The 21,802-nt window shown below is 45.8% G+C and overlaps 1 long non-coding RNA gene across 3 annotated transcripts; it reads right to left on the bottom strand.

Annotated features, from left to right (window-relative positions):
• Positions 1–2,550: 2,550 nt before the first annotated feature.
• LOC147572664 (uncharacterized) lies at positions 2,551–16,012 on the bottom strand. 3 transcript variants are annotated; one of them, XR_015246041.1, is made up of 9 exons: positions 15,923–16,012; positions 15,259–15,326; positions 13,683–13,736; positions 8,989–9,349; positions 5,548–5,633; positions 5,185–5,430; positions 5,036–5,104; positions 2,752–2,847; positions 2,551–2,644 (listed from the first exon to the last, which is right to left on the bottom strand). It is a non-coding gene; the product is annotated as an uncharacterized LOC147572664 (long non-coding RNA). The 3 variants fall into 3 exon arrangements; XR_015246039.1 differs by lacking the exon at positions 8,989–9,349; XR_015246040.1 differs by lacking the exons at positions 2,551–2,644; positions 2,752–2,847; positions 8,989–9,349 and adding an exon at positions 3,723–4,043.
• Between the last annotated feature and the right edge of the window lie 5,790 nt (positions 16,013–21,802).

Genomic DNA, 21,802 nt, shown 5'->3' on the forward strand with positions numbered 1-21,802 from the left:
CAATTATTTTTCTTGTGATGAGACTTTTCAGATCTACTCTCTTAGCAACTTTCAAAAATGCAATACAATACTATTAACCATACTGTACATTATATCCTAAGACTTACTTATATTCTAACTGAAAGTTTGTATCTTTCACTTCCTTCACCTATTTCTCCCATCTGCCCACACCTCTAGCAACCACCAATATGTTCTCTATATCTACAAGCTTGGGTTTTTTTTATTTGTGGGTTTTTTCTCTTCTTTTTAAATTCCACATTTAAGTGAGATCATATAGTATTTGTCTTTCTCTGTATGACTTGTCTTTCTCTGAATGACTTATTTCACTTAGCATGATGCCCTTGAGTTTCATTATGCTGTTACAAATGGCAGGCTCTCATTATTTTTTAATGGACATATAATATTCTGTCTTCTTTACCTGTTCATTCACTGATGGATACTTAGGTAATTTCCATATCTTGGCTATTGCAAATAATGCTGTAGTGAACATAGGGTGCACATATCTTTTCAAATTACTGTTTTTGTTTTCTTCAGATATATACCCAGAAGTAGAATTACTGGATCGTAGGGTACTTCTGTTTTTCATTTTTTGAGGAAGCTTCTTACTGTTTTCTATAGCGGCTGCACCAATTTACATTTGCACCAACAACAAGGGTTTCCTTTTCTCCACATCATCACCAATAATTGTTATTTCTTATCTTTTTAATAATAACCATTCTAATAGGTGAGAAGCGATACCTCATTGTGGTTTAGATTTGCATTTCCCTGATGATTGGTGGTGTTGAGCACTTTTTCACGTACCCATTGGCCAATATGTGTGTCTTCTTTGGAAAAATGTCTGCTCAGATCTTCTGGCTGCTCACAACCAAAGCAACAGTTTTGGGCCCCCCATCTACATCCCCATCATCCGTACCCACACTCTATGCTCCAGCTTTGACAAACTACACTCAGTTCTCTAATCGGCTATCCTGTTCTTTGGCTCCATGCCACTGGCCATGTGCCTTCTAGAATGCTTTTCCTCACTCAGTCTACTTGGGTCCTTCATGCTTAGCATGAATATGCATTTCAAGTTACTCAGTCTTGATGTTGTTCCTGGCCCTCCAGAAGAATAAACTGTCCCCTCTACGGGCACCCCTGAGTCACACTTCAAATACTAAGTTATGCTCTTTTCTTTTCACGTTTGTCTTTTCTGCTAGACCGTTAGTTTTCTATGGGCAAGAACTCTGCCTTAATTATCTCTCCATATGGTACATATTGCCTGGCCTGTCGTAGGGGCCCAAAAAGTGCTTTTTCAATCAATAATCGTGATAAATGATAGACTACAGGAAGGGGTTGAATAAAAGGTAAGATATGATAAACAAAAGCCACACAAAGATTCTAGAATTTAAGCCTTAGGATGAGAAAACAGAGCGTAGGTCTGTACTCTGCACCGTGAGGGGGTCAACACTGCCTTGGGGAAAAGTGGCTTTAGTGTATATATGTCCTTAGGAAGATAAATTTATCACACACACAAAAAATCCTGAGTTACAAAGACCTACAGATTGGTTCTTCCTTTATGTAGTAAATAGGTCCTTTACGGATGTGCTAATTAGTCTCCTAGATTCTGAGATGTCACGCTGTTCCTGGGGTAAGACAACCCCCTGAAACTGAGTAGGCACGCAAAGGTAAGATTAAACAAGTAATTCTCTTGGCCTGCTGCACACACCATTGTTTAGCTAGAAAAATTAAATTCTTATTCAAGCTTCTCAGTGGGTTTAATAAATGTTTCAGGTACATAGAACCACGTGTGAGGCAGGAAGGAGCAAAGCCATTTGCTGGGAGTGACATATTTATTAACCTTGCTGAGGAATGTAGGACCTGCATCTGGGATGCTGGTCAGGAAGTAGGAGAACCTGGCAAAGAAGGATGCAGAAGTTTCCTGTAACACACTTGCTCTGTCTCCTGTAGCACAGTGTAGCTAGAAGGACAGTGCTTCTGTTATAGTATCAGGAGACCTGGGTTCAGATGCCAGCTCTGTGGTTTTGAAACTTGTTACCTTGGACACATCACTTGTTACACTTTGCCCCCCAGTCTTGTCAATAGTCGCCATTTTGGGAGAACCTTTTATGTACTATGCACTATAGTTTCTCTGCTTTAAACTTGTTAGGTTCTTCTTCTTTTTTTTTTATAGTGGTAAAATATACATAACATGAAATTTGTCATTCTAACCATTAAAAAATTTTTTTTAAGTTTATTTATTTATTTTGAGAGACAGAAAGGGAGGAGCAGAGAAAGAGAGAGAGAATCCCAAGCAGGCTCCACACTACCAGTGCAGAGCCCAACGCGGGGCTTGATCTAACGAATGATGAGATCATGACCTGAGCAGAAACCGAGTCAGATGCCTAACTGACTGAGCCACCCAGGTGCCCTAACCACTTTAGAATATAGAAGTCAGTGGCATTAAGTACAATCACAGTGCCTCTGCTTTAATCTGGCATCAACCCCGTGAGACAGTGTGATCATTCTCTTCCTTTCACAAATAAGGAAACTGAGGCTCTGAGAAGTAAGATAATTCTTAGAAGATTCTTGATGCTAAATAAAGATTCTTGGTAGCTATTATTATTATTTTCCCTTCAGGACACAGCCCAGAGATCCTATTTAAAACCTTAGAAAAGGAAAGGAGAGAATGTAAGCTCTAGATTTATTAATTTTCCTGATGTATTAGCAGAGATACATGTAGTAGCCAATGGAGAAAGTGAGACTAGCCAGTACCCCAACAGTCTTCCCTTCCCTGCACCTGGCAGATGGGTGTCTAGGCTCCAGCCTCAGTGCTGATCTCCCAAGGCTGACCCATTCCAACCACTGCCCCTGGAGAAAGGAAATGAGTTAAGCTTTTCTTCAGACACGTTTGTATTGATTCTGTCAGTATCGTGCTGCTTGCTGACAGGAGATAGATGGCTCATAACGCAGCTGGGCACAGCACATTACGTCCCCGTCTCGGGGCTCCTAAATCATTTTGAAATTTTAAATTCCCTAATCAATATTTTATGGCGAACACAAGACAGTGATCAGGCCTGTTTCTCTCCAGGGCATGTGCTCACACACCGGGACCGGTGGATGTGAGTGACTGGGGGGTCAGCCCCATCTGGGCAGGATTGAAGGCTGTGTCCTCCTGAGGACAGTCACTCTGTCAAGCCAGGACCAGAAGGGCCTCAGAAGTCATGTGATCCCAGTGCACTCCTTTCGGGGCAAGAGACCTGAGGACTTCAGAGATGACGAGGCTGATCCTTGGTCACCTGACTCCTTGCAAAAGAGTCAGGTTGTATGACTTCTAGACCAAAGCTGTTTCTGTGAAGCCATGCCTAGCACAATGCCTGGCCCATAGTAGATATTCAACAAATATGCGTTTGGTGTGGAACAAATGCTAACATTCACAAAAAGCCAATGACTGGGCCAAATAAGGCTTTATGCTTCTTAAGCACTCACTAAGAATCAGCCTCTGCTCTAAATTCTTTACTTGTAAAATATCAGTCCGTACTCACCCGCCCGTGAAGTAGGGACTATCATTATCTTTATTTTACATATGGCAAAACTGAGGCTCTGAGAGATGGCCTGCCTAAGGTCACATAGCTGGCAAGTGAGAAGGAACCTGTATTGGGGCTCAGACCTGTGCCTTAACCACTGTGCTACATTGGCGCCCCCCTGACCCACCCCCCTCCCCTGGAGAGACTGAGTTTGTTCTTTCCTGGTTGTATTTGGACCTGTATCCACTCTGCACCTGTGTTTCATCACAGGAAAAAGACAGATAAAAGAAGAAAAAGGATGTTGGTTCTGTAACCAGCTGGTGGATCAGAAAGTAAGCAGTTGGCTGTCAGATCCAAGTTTTTCAATGATACTTAGTGAAGAAAGATGCTGAAAGCAAAGGCCAGGCTCCTCGGTGTTTAGAGGAAGTAGCAGCTGGTTGGGGGAGGACAGGACCTTGGTTTCCTGACGTTTGTAGCAGGAAGTAGGTGCTCAACGAAGAAATTTCAATGATGCTGGCAGTCAGCAGGCCTGTTTAAGTGCTGCAGTAGAGAAAGAAAAAACAGAAGAAAAACCCCTCCAAACCCCATACGCTGGCTAATAAGGCCTTCCATACAGGATCTGGTCTCTCCCTGCCTTCTCTTGGGGTTTGCCCCCACTGACTGTGCTCCAGGACTCCTGCATCAGGACCTGCTTTACACCAGTTGTTCCCTTGGCCGGATGTGCTCGTCCACATAATTTTCCCACTTCTGGCGCTTGCTTGTGATCTAGATCTCAGCCTACAACATCACTTGTGCAGAGAGGCCTGCCTTGTTCACCTAGTCTAAACCCGAGAGCAAGGCCCTTCATCCTGAGTGTGTAGGCCAGCGCCTGACTTGTGGTAGGTGATAAGCAAATACTAGCTGAATGAAAGAAGGGATTTAGGGATGTTTTGAAGAAGGCTTCTCAGGTATCAGGCAGAGCACACTGCTCCTAGACCTCGGTAAGAAGAAAAAGGATAAAATAGCCCCGCCAAAGGGTCACTGGCCTGTGAGTGACCATCTCCTCGGTCAGGGATCTCACTTGCCACCTACTAGGGAAGCTTAGGCCACTTTGGGGCAGCTCTGATCCCTGCAAAGTTCTTCCTTACTTGGGCATGAAACCCGACTCTTTGTAGCTTTTACCCACTTATTGGTCTTGATTCAAATCCTGGGGCTACCTGGAAGCTATCCTCCATCAGCAGAAAGCTCCCAAGGCACAGAAAGCCCCACCGTTGTGGGCCAGCTGTGCAGGCCAGAAACCGGAGGGAATAGCTGTCGGGTCTGAGCTGCAGGGATCTTATGACACACCGTGTAGCAGTTTTAGCTGTCAGAGTTAGCTTGCTTTTCCCAGGAAACATGCAGGGAATTCTGGGTCAATGTTCTTGCAATCCTCCTAGAGCAGTAGGAGGTTTTGCCAAGAGCAGGGAAAGGAAAGCCAAGGACTTGGCTGTTTTCCCTTTAAAAAACCCTATTACAAATGTGGCGATAAGAATCACAATCTCTTCCATGCTCACGTTGTTTGATGTGTTGCAAAGCCCTTTCAGGCACATGATGGGGTGCTCTCATCAATCTTATCACTGCCTCTGGAGAAGAAAAGACTTGCATAAGATACTCTGCCAGCAAGAATTCAACACCCATGCCCCTCCCCCAGTGCTTTACTCACACACTATGGATGACCTCAGGCCTATCTGTGATCGTGGAGTCATGCTTCTCAGACCCGGGTTCATAAAAGTCACCTGGAAAGTTTGTTAAGATACAGATTCCTGGAGATTCTGGTTCCATAGGTCTGGGGTGGAGCCCAGGTGTAACAAGCATCCAGGTGATGCTGATGCTGGCGAACACCTGTCCGGATGGCCGCGACCAGCTTCACACCATTGCCTCTCTCTGAACTCCAATGAGTAGCAGGTAACTGTAAAAAGCATGCTGCATAAGGGTGTCTCGTTTGATCTTATGAGGAGATAACTACATTTATTGTTTCCATTTCACAGACGAGAAAGTGATGGTGCAGAGAGGTCAAATAGCTCACCCGTAGTCCCTCATTTGGTAAGTGGCTGAGTCTGAATTTTGCTGGACATCAGAGCAATGGATTTAACTACAATGCCATACTCCTTCCTGGAAGTGAGAGGGATTTCTGGCTAACCGGGTCTCCTGTCCTCATTGGAAGAAGGACCCTGCTTCCCACTGGGCCCTAAGATGAAAGCTGAGGTCCCTTGAGTCTAGAAAAGAGACTAAACTTCCTTCCAGGTGTCCCAGCTAACCTGACATCTAGGTGATCTCTATACTGCCCTAGTGCAGGCATCAGACCATACTCACAGGATCATGTTAAACTTCTGCTAAGCTCCAAATGCTTTTGTACAGGGCGGAGCAACCCTGGGCAAGACTGCCAAGCAAGTTTGTTGTGAAAACCTCCATCCCTATGCACTCCTGCCTGTGCCCCCTGCCTTCCCCCCCACCCCCAATCTTCCCTCCATTCCTATGTGCTCCTGCCTGTGACCCCCTGCCTCCCCCCCCCCCCCCACTAGTCCCCCTATTCCTCCCTTCATCCCCATCCCCTCAAACCCCCTGGGTTCCTCTGCAGTTTCCCCGGTGAGTGATCCTCCTACGTGCTCCTCCCCATATGCTGCCCACTTCCTGCTCCCAGCTACTACGGGGTCCCCACTGCTTGCTCCTCCCTACGTCCCCTACTAGACTTTTGGAGCCTTCCTCTTTTTGATCTTTTGAACAGAATGACAATTATTAAACTCTCAAAATGCAAAGGTTGGCAAGTTCACGAGCGACTCCTTCCACAAGTCTTTGGAGAAAGTGATGGTGAACCAATAGAATTCATGTCTAGATGCTGAATTTCTGGCATCAAGATGGGCAGGCAGGAGGATTGGGGACGCGGTCTTCCTTTCCTCCTTGTACTTTCCCTTCATAGCACTGAGCACAACAGTTGTCTTGTATTTTATCTGTTGGATTGCCCGTTTAACCACTGCCTTCCCACTGAACTGTAGACCGCATAGGGGAGTACAGATTTGATCTGTTTTGCTCTTACTGTTGCCCCAAACCAAGACTTGTAGTGGGTCTGAAACTTAGTCACAACTCAGATGTGCTAACTGTGCTGTTATTTTCTTAAAACTGTCACTAGGCATCATTTTTTTTTGCTATAGTGAGAATACTTACTCCTGACAATTAAAGGTAGCTTAGTCAAATTCTGTCTCGATTTGTAGTCTTTTTTCACTACCCAGACAGTAAAAACGAACTTATTTATTTTACTTTTTTTGAAGTTTATTTATTTATTTTGAGAGAGTGAGAGTGAAGGAAGGGCAGAGAGGGAGGGAGAGAAAAAGAACCCTAAGCAGGCTCTGCACTGCCAGTGCAGAGCCTGATGCAGGGCTCGAACCCATGAACTGCAAGATCATGACCTGAGCCGAGATCAAGAGTTGGACCTTAACCTGACCCAGCCACCCAGGCGCCCCCAAACTCACTTATTTTAAATTCAAACTTTCTATTGGCATCCTTATCCCTCATCAAGTGTTCTCTCTTCTCCTACCTGGGGTGGCACTCCCTGCAGGAAGGAGTTATGGAATCATGTCAGCGAGAGGGAGGACGGTTCCTGTCTGCTTTGTGTTCGGGCTTCTGGTCCTGGCCGGCCTCTGAGGTGGAGCAGTTGGTCCTCCCAGGTTTGGGAGCACTACCCTCTGTTCTCACTGCGTTGGTGACCTCCATATCTGCAGCCCATGTAATGTGTGGCCTGTCCTTCTGGTTCAGAACAAGTGACCCTGACCAATGCCCTATGAACTCATGACAGGGGGCCTTTCTTTCCACTTGGAATTCTGTAAGCAACCACCTGGAGAGGTGCCCCAGAAGGGATAGGCTGAGTCCAATCAGGACACTCATGCCACAAAATTCTACTCCGTGATTTTCCTTGAGCTTCTCCCCCTCCAGTGGAGGTAAACTGCTCCCACCTCATGTCTCCATCCTGCCTACTCTACAGAAGTCAGAAAGACTCTTTCATCGTCTCAAGTGCCAAGTTCTCGCATTGGAAAACCAGGGCTCTCAAGATTATTGTCTTCTCTGTGAACTTAAAAAATTGAACTTGAACGTCAAAGTCTTCTTGGAAAATTTAATTCCTTGTTCTCTCTTCTACTCCATCCCACCCCACGTCATGGGTAACTCAGTCTATGAGGATGGAGGGCTGCTGGGCAACACAAGCCACCAAATCACCAGAAATGAAAAATATGTAGAATAACATTGCCAAAAATTATTCTGCTTAGCTTTAGGCACAAATATTTATGGAATAAACAATAGTGTGGGCTCAGGGTAAATTCTGGGCTAAAATTAGGGCTCATTTTGAGGTCCTGAGAGCTTTAGAATGTTGAATAGATGAGGACTCATTGGCACTCTTAAATACAACATGCCAGGGAGAGCCCAGGGTAACATGGTGATGATTATGATGGTAACATTTAATTTGCAAGTGTTTTTCCTACAAACTATTTTATAATTTATCCTTCGTTTTATTAAGCAATACATTGTATGAAGCATAGTGCTAGGACATGTTCCTATGCAAGGAGACAGAATTTATTAAGTTTCCAGCATTGATAAATTTTCCTCTTTCTCCAGCCCAACAAAAATAATCTTCTTGGGATGCTTGGGTGGCTCATTCGGTTAACCATCTGACTCCTGATTTCATCTCAGGTCATGATCTCGTAGTCCTGGGATCGAGCCCTGCATCAGGCTCTGTGCTGAGCATGGAACCTGCTTGGGATTCTCTCTTTCTCTGCCCCTCCCCACTCTCCAAATAAATAAACAAATGAATGTTTATTATTTAAAAAAAATTTTTTTTAACATTAATTTATTTTTGAGACAGAGAGAGAGCATGAACAGGGGAGGGTCAGAGAAAGAGGGAGACACTGAATCTGAAACAGGCCCCAGGCTCTGAGCTGTCAGCACAGAGCCCGACGCGGGGCTCGAACCCACAGACCGTGAGATCATGACCTGAGCTGAAGTCGGACACTTAACCAACTGAGCCACCCAGGCGCCCCACAAATGAATGTTTAAAAAAGAACTGAAATTAGGAAGTACTTTAGGGGCAGCTGGGTGGCTCAGTTGGTTAAGCATCTGACTTCGGCTCAGGTCATGACCTCATGGTTCATGGGTTCGAGCCCTGCATTGGGCTCTGTGCTGACAGCTCAGAGACTGGAACCTGCTTCAGATTCTGTCTCCCTCTCTCTCTGCACCCCGCTATGCATAAGTGTTTAAAAAACCCAGCTTTATATATATATATATGTGTGTGTGTGTGTGTGTGTGTATGAAAGTATTTAAAAAATTCTTGTTATCTAGCCCAATTTTCTCCTCTTGTAGAAATGCAGAGTCTCAGGCACCATCCCAGATTTGCTAAATACAAATCTGCATTTTAATGAGTGAATTATACACATCACTGAGTAGTTAGAAGCTCTACTATAAATAATATTCACTCATCTCCTACCTTCTGATGCTGTGCCAGGTGTCCACTCTGCCCCTGATTCTTTGCCTCCTGTCCTGTCCTCTATCCCTTCTCTCCAGGGAAGATGGGAGCTGGGGCTCCTTAGGTTTATCTACCTTATAAAAACTTGCTCTGCTCTGTGCTGACAAGACATTTGCATTTCAGAGTCTTGTTTAGCTTTGCACTGCACTTCAGCACAGAACTTGAAGTTTCTCCAAGCAATGGTTTCTTGGGGGAATGTTGTCATGAAGGAGCGAGGCAGCTTTTCCTTGGTGACATTCTGTGCCTGCAGATCTGGATCTGGGCTTCATATTTGTTGCTCTCCAACTGTGCTGATGAGATCGTTGTGATCCTGTTATTCTCGCTGAACACAAACAGAGCTCATTGAACTTGGAAACTTCCTGACCTGGGTCTCCAGGTGGGGGTGGAAGAGTCTGTCCTGCCCCTCCCCAGGGAGTTATCCCTCTCGTTGCATGGATGTTCCCTGTAGTCTACCTACTGGGGACAGAGGTACTTGATAGCGGCTGGCTATTGTGCTCAGTTGCTGATTGAGATGAAACATCATTTGTAACAGTTATTTTTTATTTAGCACCTTCTGTATGCCAGGCACTGTGCTAGGTTTATGATTTTCATTTTATAGCTGATGAAATTAATTCTGAGAAACATTAAGTGATGTCCTCAAGGCCAAATGGCTAGTAAGTGGCTGAGCTGTGATATAGTTCCAGGTTCATACTCTGAACTCTGAAATTCATCCTTTTGCTAAGTCACTTTTTTTTTTTTTAAAGAAATGTTTCTCTTTAACGGCGGGTGATTCCTAAGTTCTCTTAGGCAAAAAGGGACAGACTCTCACAATCTTGAGTCTTTGAGACCTCTAGTACAGTGGCTCTTAAATTTTAGTGCACATCAGAATCAGTGGGCGGGCCCGCTAAAACACGTATTCGGCAGTTATGGGAGGGGGGACAGCATTTGCATTTCTTACAAGTTTCCTGGTGATCCTACTGCCACTGGCACAGGCCACACTTTGAGAACCACTGTCTTAATGGTTTGGGGAAGTGTGGGAAGCAAGGCACCTGTTGTTCCCAGCCTCTCCAGCCCATGGTGCTGGTGGGGCAATGCTGCCTTAACACCTGTGGCTTGCTTAGTGCTTCCTGAACATTATTTCACAGGAGAGCAGAAGGATGGTTATTTGCATGTGTTTCAATGTAGTGTCTCGCATCTGGGTTGTGTTTAGGCTGGTGCACTGCCCTCAACTCATGAGGGTCACCTGCTAACAAGCTGAGGACTTTAAAGCCATACAGTAACATAAGTAAAGTCCTGGAAACTGAAAGCATGTTGATTTATGGGCATTTCCCAGGAACTAGTGATCCAGTTCAGAGGGGAAAAAACCCTGGCTCATTCTCCCTAGATGGCTTCTCTGAAATTTATAAGATTTGTAGAAATGGGATTCACCATTTGCCTTTCCTTAGAGTTATTATTTTTTAATCTGCATAGCCAAGGTTCCAAACAGGGTCTGCTTTGAATTTTTATCATCAAGCATGTTTGGGTGGACCACTAGGGGTCCATCTACATGGCAACCCAATAGGCATACGGTCAGAGAGAGTCCTAATGTATGGAACGTTGGGGCTAATAGCACTGGGATGTGCAGTTAGATAAGGGCTGGTTATGAATGCTGGCTCTGCCATTTGACAGTTGAGGGTCTATAGGCATATTACTTAACTTGTCTGGGCCTCATTGTCTCCAGAATCAAGGCTGATATAAAAAATATTTAGCCAACAGATACGGCATGGGCATCAGCTTGTCAGAATGGATGGAGGCCAAATCAGAAGCAATGCCAGCTGTAAATAAGCCAGAGCCAGTGTGGACGACTGGCTTGCATTTTCAAATACGATGTGGGTTCCATCTGTGGTTTATCTCTGTGCAGGGGATATGGGTTTTTACTCAGTAAGGAGGAGGTTGGTGTTGTGTGTGTGTGTGTATGCATGCATGCACGTGTGTGCTCTCAGAGAACAGCAGGAAACTTTCGTGGGACTAAGGCCACACATATTCTCTGTTGAGGGTCAGGAGGGATACCTCTTTTGGAAGCCTTGGAACATGGCCAGTTTGGCCTGTCCCACTCCCTTTCCACAATCTGGTAGCCCGCGGATATGAAGCCAAGAATGAGAGAGGATCCCATTGGTCAATCCATCTTACAGTGCTATCTTTGGAGAGAGGCAAGGCCAGAAGCTATTGAACATACAGAATATATTGAATTTATAGAAGCTATTGCCTGAGATATTGAAAAGTACAAAAGAGTGTGCAAAGCCCTCCTCCCCCAGACTAGAGGACCGGAACGTTCTTTGTACTGTCATACAGTCATTGGCTGTTCTGCTTTACCTCTTCTGGGAAATAGGACAATGCTAGTACCTACCTCATTGGCATGAACTGAGAGGGAAATGAGATAATTAATGTGAAACAATGGCACACAGTAGGAACTTAACAAAAGAAAACTTTGTGTTGGACCACGATCTCCTAGGCCATGTACTTAATGCAGCAGGAGCTCTTTGAGACTTGGAGGGGGACTTAGTCTTACTGCCCGAGGGCCAGTAGAAGAGGGGGTTTTACCTGGGATGCCGTATGGACCTTGCTCATTGATACCTAAGCAGGTCCTTCTGGGAAACTTGTACTAAGTTCTAAGACAGGTGAGCCATTTATTATTCTGGGACAGTAAGTCAAATAAAAGTGCTATTGAGTTCTAACAAGCAAGATGGAGGAGGTCTTCCTATTTGGGGCCTCATGAGAGAATATCAAGGTTGATGGCAATAGTGTCTGTCACCTCTGTACAAACAGCTTGGGCAGCTGCAGAGGCCACGGCGTGGCTGGCCGTGGGGTGAGTGACTGGGTCGGTGTCTGTGGAGATGAAGGAGGGTGGCCGTGGGGCAGTTGCACACCTCAGTGTCCTCCCCAACCTCAGATGTGGCCTCTGCTGGCCCTTGTGGGGGCACATGGTGGCCACGAAGGAGCAGGTGTAAAGAGGGGCTACTTTGCTCCGGTTCTAGGGACAATCAGTGATTCAGGCCCCTGGGGCCCCCCTGAGAACCTGGGGGTGGCAGGCGTCCAGCCACGCAGCAGGTGGAGACGCAGAGCCAGAGCCTTTAATGTCCTTGTGCTCTTCTGGGCCGCCACTGCCTGGGAAACAGCCACCGACTACGTCTGCATCCTCAGACGTTTCACCCTCTGTCGCTCCCCTCAGCTATCTCAGATGCTGTAGTCTTTACCCTACCCCTGGATTAATTTACAAGTTTGGCTGCTCTATCCGCCCCCTGAAACTCTTGTCTCTGGAGTCATGTGGTTTGCTCCTTTGATCATCCTCTCACCTCCAACCCCCCTCCTTGGAAGTCTCCTTCCTCCACCTACATCTTTACCTCTGGTACCCATTCTCATTCTCACTCTGGGAAACTCTGGACTCAAGAGTTCAACTGCCACCTCATGGATGGGCCCCTAAATCTCCATCGCCATCTCCAGCCAGACACTCTTTCCTCAATATCTGGATGCCATCTGCATATTTTTCTTCGGTTCCTGCCAGGGCCATTGCACCAACCTCCTAACTTGGGTTCTCACTCCAGGCCCACTGTCTTCTAACCCACATGCTTCCTGCTGCCCAAGTGGTTTGTTTTGCTTTTCCCCAAAGTACCCATTAGATCCTATCCCCAAGCAGCTTCAACGACTCACCAATACGGATAGGATAACTGCCTCGTATGGTTTAAAAGCATCTTGCTCCTTGGGGTCTACTTCCTTGCCAGCTTCATTTCTTGTTACTCTCCCACCCCTATCTCCTACTCTCGCCTAACTGAACTTGTTCCATTTCTCAAATATGCTGTGTTTCCACCTCCTCCTGCCTTTAGACATGCTGTTATCTTTTTCCAGAATGTTCTTCCTCTCCCGTGTGCTGGTGACTTCTTTGTCATTCAGACTAGGCTGTAGAAGCACCTCCTTTGTGAACTGGAATGTGACAGACATGGACACAGCAGTCACACAGGACCCTACGCTCAGAAGATCCTCATATTTGGTTTAATGCTCTTCTGTCACCATCTTAAAATTCTGAGAATTTTTTTTTGACAGAGGCCCTGCATTTTTATTTGGCACCGAAGCCCATAAATTATGTATCTGGTCCTGCTGACACCCCCACAGCAACATATACACAGCACAGCCATGACACTTATTAGGTTGTACTGTGGTGGTTATTATCTGTCTGCTTCACCCACTGGCCTGTGGACTCCTTGGGGGCAGGGACTGTGTCTTGTTCATCTCTATTCCTCAGCCCACAGGACAATGGATGACAAACAGTAGGGGCTCAATAAGTGCTTGCTGACAGAATTAATTCATGTCTGTGGGTCCTTTTTTCCCTGAGTCTGTGAGAACAGCCTTTCCCTTTTGAAAACATTTGCCATCTGAAAAGCAGGCACCAGAAACTGTGAGCTCCAGTTTCAATTTACTTTTTTTTTTTTTTTGAACTTGGCTTTATGATGTAACATAACTCCATTTACTTCTTGGAGCCCCAGTTTCCTTATCTGTAAAATGAAGGGTACGATGGAACAGCCCAACACATGAGGGGCTGCTGGGCTTCAGCGGGCTGGCTTCTCCACCTCCACCCCCTTCCCTAAAACTGGGTCTCTCAGGAAACTTGAGCGTCCTCACCCTTTGTCCTCATTTCTCCTCACCTTCTCTCTCACTCCCCTTCTTTTGTTTCTCATCAGGAAAGGCAAGGCCAGACTCTTCACTCAGCAGAAGCAGTGTTTGTTGACATTTGGAAAAAAAAATGAAGAGAAAAGTCAAAGATCCTTCAGAATCTTGGTGTTTGAATATTTAAAGGCGATGAATGCTAGAAACATTGACAGGTCTTGTGTCAGGCTTCATTCTGATCCCTCGGCCCATTATTTAGTCTCTAAACAACAAAAGTAGCTCCACTCGCAGGGGCCCTGTGCAGAACAAATTTGCTGTTCCGCCTTCCTGCCGGTCCGCTCCCTCCCCCAGCTGCCCTGCTGCTCTTGGACTGTTCCTCACCCAGGGTGTCCAGTGTCTGGATGAGGGTGATGGCATGGGAGGAGGACCAAGGAGGAAGACCTCGTAGATGGGCTCTGGGACCCCCGCCCCTGTCTCCACCACCTCCACTGCTTTTCCCTAATGGGTTTCTGTGTAAGAGGTCACTGGAAAAAAGGGGTTGTAATGCTAGAAAATGCATGAAAGCCTCTGTCTACTGACCCAGGATCAGATCTCAGTTTGAGTGTGGGGCCTTGGCAGGTTGTACTGACTCAGTGGCATGACTCTTGTCAATAAAAAAGAATCCAAATTACTTAGGCTTTCTGTCCTTACTCTCAGCCGAATTACTGTGGAGGAGTCGGGGTCCTGGGTCCCATGTTTCCCTGGCCGTGGGCTGAGTTTGGGCTCAGGATCAGATTCCTTGGCAAAAGCTAGGACAGAGCTATTGGTAACATTGCCACAGACATTAAATGGCCTTAGACTCCACTTCTTGACTGAAGGGTTTGTGTACTTGCTAGCAGGCCATGCAGTGTGGGCCAGGGGGCAGGGGAGATCTGTTAGTTCTGAACACCCCTGTCCTCTTATCCCCAGATCCAATAATAATAGTAATAATAATAATAACAACAACAACAATAATAAAATAACTTTTCCCCAGAGGACCTTCTGGTCAGCCCAGCCATGGAAACCATGGAACAGAGGAAAGCATGTGATGTAGAGCAGAGATGTTTGAGTTTGAGTCCCTGCTTTGTCATTTAGCTAGCTCTCAAGCAACTAAATGGGCCTGGTGCTATGTTACCTCCTGCAGGCAATAAAAAGGAATTTGCATTCTAATTGGGGAGAAAAAAATCTTAACTTTCTGGGTATCAAGACGGTTCTCTCTCTTCATCTTTAGCCCCTGAACAAGCCAGAGAGAAACCCAGAAATGGAGGAGGCGGACCTGGGCACAGTATCTTTCACCATGCAGGAAGGCTGGGAGGGGACAAAGGTAGAATAATCAGCTCAAAATTGCATTAATGGGAAAATTGCAATAATGGGATAAATGTGTGTCTTTCTAGCAGCCCTGGTGATGAGTTTTGGCAGGATGTGAATCCTTGCAGTTTGAGATGTGTCTGGTATATTTAGATATTTGGGGAAAGAGCAAACTACAAACTTGGATGATAAACCCTAAAGTCCTTCCTCCCCCACATGGACCCAGAGCCCCCAAACACATGTCCAACAGCAGAAACTGGGGGCAGAGTAGACCTATCGTTGACTTACCACAGACAGCAGAGCCTGAGCAATGGACGTCTTGGTGGTACATAATACGTGCAGGGAGGGAGTGGGTTCTGGGTGTGTGTGGGGAGGGTAAAGAAGGGAGAACATCAGGAAAGGGTTAAATAAGATGGGGACTGAAGGAGGGGTACCTGGGTGGCTGTCAGTTAAGCAGCTGACCCTTGACTTCAGCTCAGGTCATGATCTCACGGTTCATGGATTCGACCCTCGTGTTGGGCTCTGCACTGTGGATTGGGGACTGGCTGCTTGGGATTCTCTCTCTCATTCTCTTTCTCTCTACCCCTCCCATGCACTCTTTCTCTCAAAATAAATAACTAAAGTTAAAATAATACGGGGACTGAAGGAAAAGGATGAAAAAGCAGCTTAGGAAAGAGTGCTTGGGATCCAGCGAGTGTCCCTGTGCCAATTACAGGCATTATGGGAGTTCAACCTCAGAGAAGGGAGGGTTTCTTGAAGCACCAGGGATGCCTCAAGGAGCAGGCAGGATTTGAACTGAACCTAAAGGACCAGAAGATTCTGCAGACAGGCGGAGGGGATCGGTGAGGCCATTTCATGTGCAAGACTAATATGGTGAAGATGGCATGTTTTCAGTCCTAGCCTCTTTTGCATCCTCCGGTCTCCTCCCTCCAACTGGGCCCATACATTTCACCTGGAGCTGGCAGGGGCCGTGGCCCCTTCTCCTCACCAACAAGCCTGGAGCATTTACTCAGGCCTGGGACTGGCCTTTTCTGGGGTTTGGAGGAAACACAAACAAGCCGTGCCACGCCTGGGAAGTCTAAACAGAGGAAGGCATATTTCACATTTCCAATTATGACACAATCTGGCCGGTGTAGAAGTGGGAGCCTGTTGACTTTAACGGCCCAGCTGCTCTCGTCTTCCTGACAGCAGTCGAAATATCCTCTAAGCAGAGGGGAGAACAGTGTGAAGTTCTGATGAGAGTCCTCCAGGATGGCCATACAAGAGCAGTGGTAATGTGGCCCTGGGGGCCTCTGTGCTTCCGTCCTGCACCATGCATTTCTAAATGTCAGTATTCGCTGAGAGGAATAAGCCCCATATTTCTTACAATTCCCTAAGAAATGTAATTTATTTGAGCTTTCCATTGCTTTCTTTTCCTGACCCCTTCTCTCCCTCCTACCTTCCTTAAGAGGAGGCAGCTGGAAAAAACCTTTCTTTTTTTTTATTAAAATTAAAAAAAAATTTTTTTTACATTTATTTATTTTTTGAGAGACAGAGAAAGACAGAACACAAGTGGGTGAGGGGCAGAGAGAAAAGGAGACACAGAATCCGAAACAGACTCCAGGCTCTGAGCTGACAGCACAGAGCCTGACGCGGGGCTTGAACTCACAAACCATGAGATCATGACCTGAGCCGAAGTCGGATGCTTAACTGACTGAGCCACCCAGGCACCCTTATTAAAAATTTTTTAATGTTTATTTATTTTTGAGAGAGACAGAGTGTGAATGGGGGAGGGGCAGAGGGAGAGGGAGAGGGAGACAGAATCCGAAGCAGGCTCCAGGCTCTGACCTGTCAGCACAGAGTCCAATGCAGGGTTCGAACCCACGACTGACCTAGGCAGAAGTTGGATACTTAACTGAGCCACCCAGGTGTCCCCCAAAAGCCTTCTTTCTTTCTGACCATCACAAGCTGTGCCTGCCTGCTTTCCCCAATCCTCAGGCCTTTCCCTCTCTTCCTTAGATCTCTGTGCAAGGCTTTTCTCTCCACCAAGAAGGGACAAATCCCTCTCCCAGGGTTTTTCAGATAGGGCCACTGAACCTGCTTTTGTCTCATGGGTTTCTAACTTCTAATTACCTTTGAATGCCTCACCTTCTCCTTCCTTTTCACCTTTTGAACCCCATTACTTGTTTCCTGCCTTATAAAAGAGGCCATACCACAACATTAATTGCAAAGCAATGGAAAATGTAAGTGTAGTAGAAAATACGATTAATCTCTCTTCTAAAACAAGTGTATGGTTAAAATGGTTTATTCATTTGCAGCTCAATCCCTTGTTCCACCAACAGAAGAGCTGGTACAGCTGCTTGGGCTTCCTGGTGAGGGTTGGTATTAGCCACCAAACCCTCTTACCAGTGTTCGTATTTGAGGTTTCACTGTAAAGCAGTCATGTGTGATTTTTTTTTAACATAAATATACCAGTATCTTGTGAGATGAAAACTACCCTCTTCAAAGTTGTGAGCTTATAAGTACTCCACATGTGCCACTTGTGTGTTTAGAATTGGTGATGCAGTTCTCTATCAAAGTTTCATCTGGTTCTGTTCATAAACCACTGAAATAGGTCAGAAAGTTCGGTAATTTTAGCATCTAAGTTATATTGGCAAGATAGCTTCTTCCACGTGAAAGTGGCTTAAAAAGTCGTTGTCAGGTCACGTGTCCCGATTTTTGGCTTCAGAAAGTATCACTCACCACAGTAACCATACCCTCAGGCCCACGGTGCTGCTGTACCCTAAGAACACTCATCAGACTTCAGGATCAGTTTACACAGTAATCCCCCCCCCCCCCCCTTTATCTGACGATTCGCCTTCCGCAGTTTCAACAATCCGCAGTTAACAGCCGTCTGTGGGTGCCTGGGCAGTTCAGTTGATATAAGCGTCGGACTCTTGATTGCGGCTCAGGTCATGATCTCACAGTTCATGAGATCCAGCCCTGTGTTGACACTTGTAGAGCCTGCTTGGGATTCTCTCTCTCCCTCTCTCTCCCTCTCTCCCAGCAGAGGATCCACCTCCTGACGAATCATCGAAAGGTCAATAGTAGCCTAACTTTACATCACAATGCTGCGTCATTCACCTCACTTCCCTCGGCATTTTCTCGGCTTGTGTCGTCGCAAGGAGGGTGAGTACAGTACAATAAGATATTTTGAGAGAAAGAGAGCCCACACTCCTGTAACTTTTATTGCATATATTGTGACAATCGTTCTATTTTCTTTTTATTGTTGTGAATCTCTTACTGTGCCTAATTTAGGGAAAACAGTATGGATAGGGTTCAGGACTCTCCATGGTTTGAGGCATCCACTGGGGGTCTTGGAATGTACCCGCCGCAGATAAGGGGGACTATTGTGTTCGTACAAGAAAACCGCATTCCTCTTTCCACTGTCATCTTCATATTGGCCCCAAAGTTTTCTGCCTGCTTTATTCCAGTGATGTTTGAAGGTCTCCTGTCTGGAGATGAAACTTTACTGTAGCCAAAGGTATTCAAAGAATAGCTGCAGACTCTGAATAGGATTCCCGGACAGCATTCTCAAAGTCTTCTGAACAGTTGTAGCATCAAAAAGAGAGACTTTTCCCCAGGGGTCCGCCTTGAAGGAGATGGTTGTTGGGTTGGGGGGCAGAGGAGGCATTCTTGCTTTGACTACATGCACCTGAGTAGAGGGCTATCCTCTAGAACAACACTGCTGACCATTCACCACCCTCTCCCTACCCCTGCGCATTCCTCCTGGGGGCAAAGGATAACTGAATCTGACCTTCAGTTGGGGAGAAGGACCGGATGTGGGTGGCTCAGCCTCTTCTGGGCTCTACTCTCGATTTGCCAGTCTGCAGATCTCTTAGCCTGAGGGAAGACACCTGCCCTGGAGAAGTCTGTGGGTGGGTCTGATTAACTTGGAGGTAAAGTATTAGAAAGCCCTCTTGGTTGTAGATTCGAAACCTCATGGTCAATAATGTTGGCAATATTTTGAATTTGATCTGTATGACTCCTGTATCTCTCTCATTCGGCTTTAATCTCCAGATGATAAAGAAAGAGGTGTTATTTATTAGCCTTTTAAAACACTATCAACTATGTTCATTTGGATGTATAAATTTCTGTTGCCTGTATTAGGAGACCAACTTCCTGTGTTGTAGATACGTCTGATATAGTAAAAAGTAAGGAGCCACAAGAGGGAGAGTCTTCCTTGGCCCTATCCCTTTATTTTAAAAATTCCTCCAGGGGCATCTGGGTGGCTCAGTTGGCTGAGCATCCTACTTTGGCTCAGGTCATAATGTCGCAGTCTGTGAGCTCGAGCCCTGCGTCAGGCTCTGTGCTGACAGCTCAGAGCCTGGAGCCTGCTTAGGATTCTGTGTCTCCCTCTCTTTCTGCCCCTCCCCCGCTCATGCTCTGTCTCTCGCTCTCTCTCTGTCAAAAGTAAACAAACATTAAAAAATTTTTAAAAATTCCTCCAAAAATATGGAAAAAGGGAAAAATGTCCATTTCCTGCTTGTGGAAGTTTCCTGTGAGCAGCTTTACTTGGCCGTTATAAAAGAAGATGATTTTCTCACGTTGGGTTATTTTTAGAATTGATGGAAATGCACGACTTTTGCTGTGATACTTATTTCCTCCTCGAATTAAGCTCCAACAGGGCAGGACTGTGTTGTTTAATTGATCACACCTTCTTTTGCTGCTGGTTGTGTTGCTGTCTCTCTTTGCCGCCTCACTGAGGCTCAGGTGTGCTTGCAGAACCTTAAGTGAAGGTATTCTGGAGAGAGGTCAAAGGATCTTTCCCCCTGAGGACTCGTGTTGCAGCTATACTCTAGGAAGACTTTCTTTTCTTCCATGGTGTCCTTGGGCCCTTTCAACCCCAAGAGCAGGGAGGACTTAGTTCACCTGTCCATGGGGGCTGGGAGAACAGGACCTTCACCCAGGATGGATGTAGACTTCCCCCCTAGCTTTGTGTGTGTGTGTGTGTGTGTGTGTGTGTGTAGGGCAACTGTGTACATCGAGCTCTGCTAGGAGCTGCAGGTTCTGACCTGGGCACTCTGAAGTTGGGTCTCAGACTGGTGGAGAAAGTTCCACTAGCTTCTCCCACAGAGTCCCTCAAGGCTTCCCCCCATATTTGTCTTGGTGCTCCTTTGCTCAGGAAATAGAAGTAAGTTGGAGATGGAAGTGTGGGGGAACCATTGTGTGGTCAGCCCACCATCTTTCCAAAAATCATCTGGATTCCAGCCTAATCAGGTATCTGGCCCTTAGTCTGTCTCCAAGAAGCAAATACCATCGTAGTTTATAGCAATCACCTTAGAATCCCCAGGCACTTGACAGCATGTTTGACCCCAGTGGGGGGGAAAAAAAAACATATCAAACCCTCTAGCAAGGGCGGATTCGATTGATATGCAATATAATCTGACCCCTTCCTAGCCTGGGCCTGGTATTTGTCCTAGTGGCCCTCTTTTCTTGGTGGTCTTGGGAATCTCTTCTTATCTAGTCCAGTCTAATTTCCCTTTGGGCTTTCTCTACTCAGCTCTGCACTTCTGATTTCTTTGCCTCTGGTCCCTCTCATCTCTGGACTTGGGTTTGAAGCTCCTTTTCAGGGCGGGGTGGGGGGCTTTGTTGTGTTTGCCCCACTAGATCTAGTCTCCTGTAGTAAGTGCCTTTTTATAGACCCTAATCCCTGTCCTGGACCCTTGACTGGGGATCTGGGTGGAGCCAGCTCTGCCCTCTCTGGGTGGTAGAAATCAGGTGCCTGATAGTGAACGTGACAGAACTGGGGGCTGACGTGGGGGAGTTTTGCCTTGAATTATAAGCAGTCCCTTCTTATTGGTAGGTGGGGAATTGAGTGGCCACATTCTGTGACATTTTCAGAGTGAACATTTTCAGAGTGAGTTTGGTAATAATGGTTTTGGATACCCCAGGTTGTCTCCAGTATTTTTATAGCTTTCATGAAATTCTCAAAATAAAGTTGCTTTTACTTTTATTTTATTGAAAACAGAACAGTAAGGTGTAAAGCTGGATGAGCAAGAAAAGGATTATCAAACAAATCAGAGAAAACTTCTGTTAAGATTCCTTTCTGTCCTACTGTCCTTGTGTCTATGGCATGTGAAAATTAGGCCAAAAGAAGCTTAAGTAGGGAAAAAAGATTTTAATAGTAGAGAAGCCTTGCCTCTTGATGTTTTATTTTTTCCCTCTTCAAATACCAAAACCAGACCCATAAGTCTGGGTGTTTAAGTTTTGTTTCTAGGACACAGAAGGGAATCTAGAGTTTTTAGAGCCATAAGAAAGTTAGAAGTGATTTGACTCAAAACGCCCGTTCTGTACACGAAGTAACTAATAACCAAATTGGTGAGATGAGGCAGCCGAGTCTACACAGATGGTTCGTGGCAAGTGTGGAAGTGGGTGCCAATACACTGACTTCCCAGCTAGTTCCTTGTCCACTCGTGTCCCTTCATGACCAGAGGAGGGAAAGGAGGAGAAAGGGGTCTCAATGTCCCTGTTCTCAAGTAGACACCAAGGATGCTGAGTCAAAACTGAGAGATGGGAGAATGCAGAGGATGAAAGAAAGGCTTGGTACCTTAAATGTCAAGCTTAGGTCAGCTGTTTGAGAAAAATGCAGAATTCATATGTAAGCACTCGCTAGATTTCTCTAAATTTTGCAATATGAGGTGTGTAAGTCATGTGTTTAAAACAGTATCCAAAAACCTCACAGAAGCAGTTATGAAATATTTTGTTTTACTGGCAATGGGACAAAAAATAATTGGGCATTAAATCAAGGAAATGGGGAAAAGGGAGCTGCAAATCAAGGAAAATGGTGGAAAATTAGGTCTTAGTGGAAAGA

This window comes from Puma concolor, chromosome E4, assembly GCF_028749965.1.
Source record: "Puma concolor isolate L17-30 chromosome E4, mPumCon1.1.hap2, whole genome shotgun sequence".
NCBI classification, from domain to species: domain Eukaryota; kingdom Metazoa; phylum Chordata; class Mammalia; order Carnivora; family Felidae; genus Puma; species Puma concolor.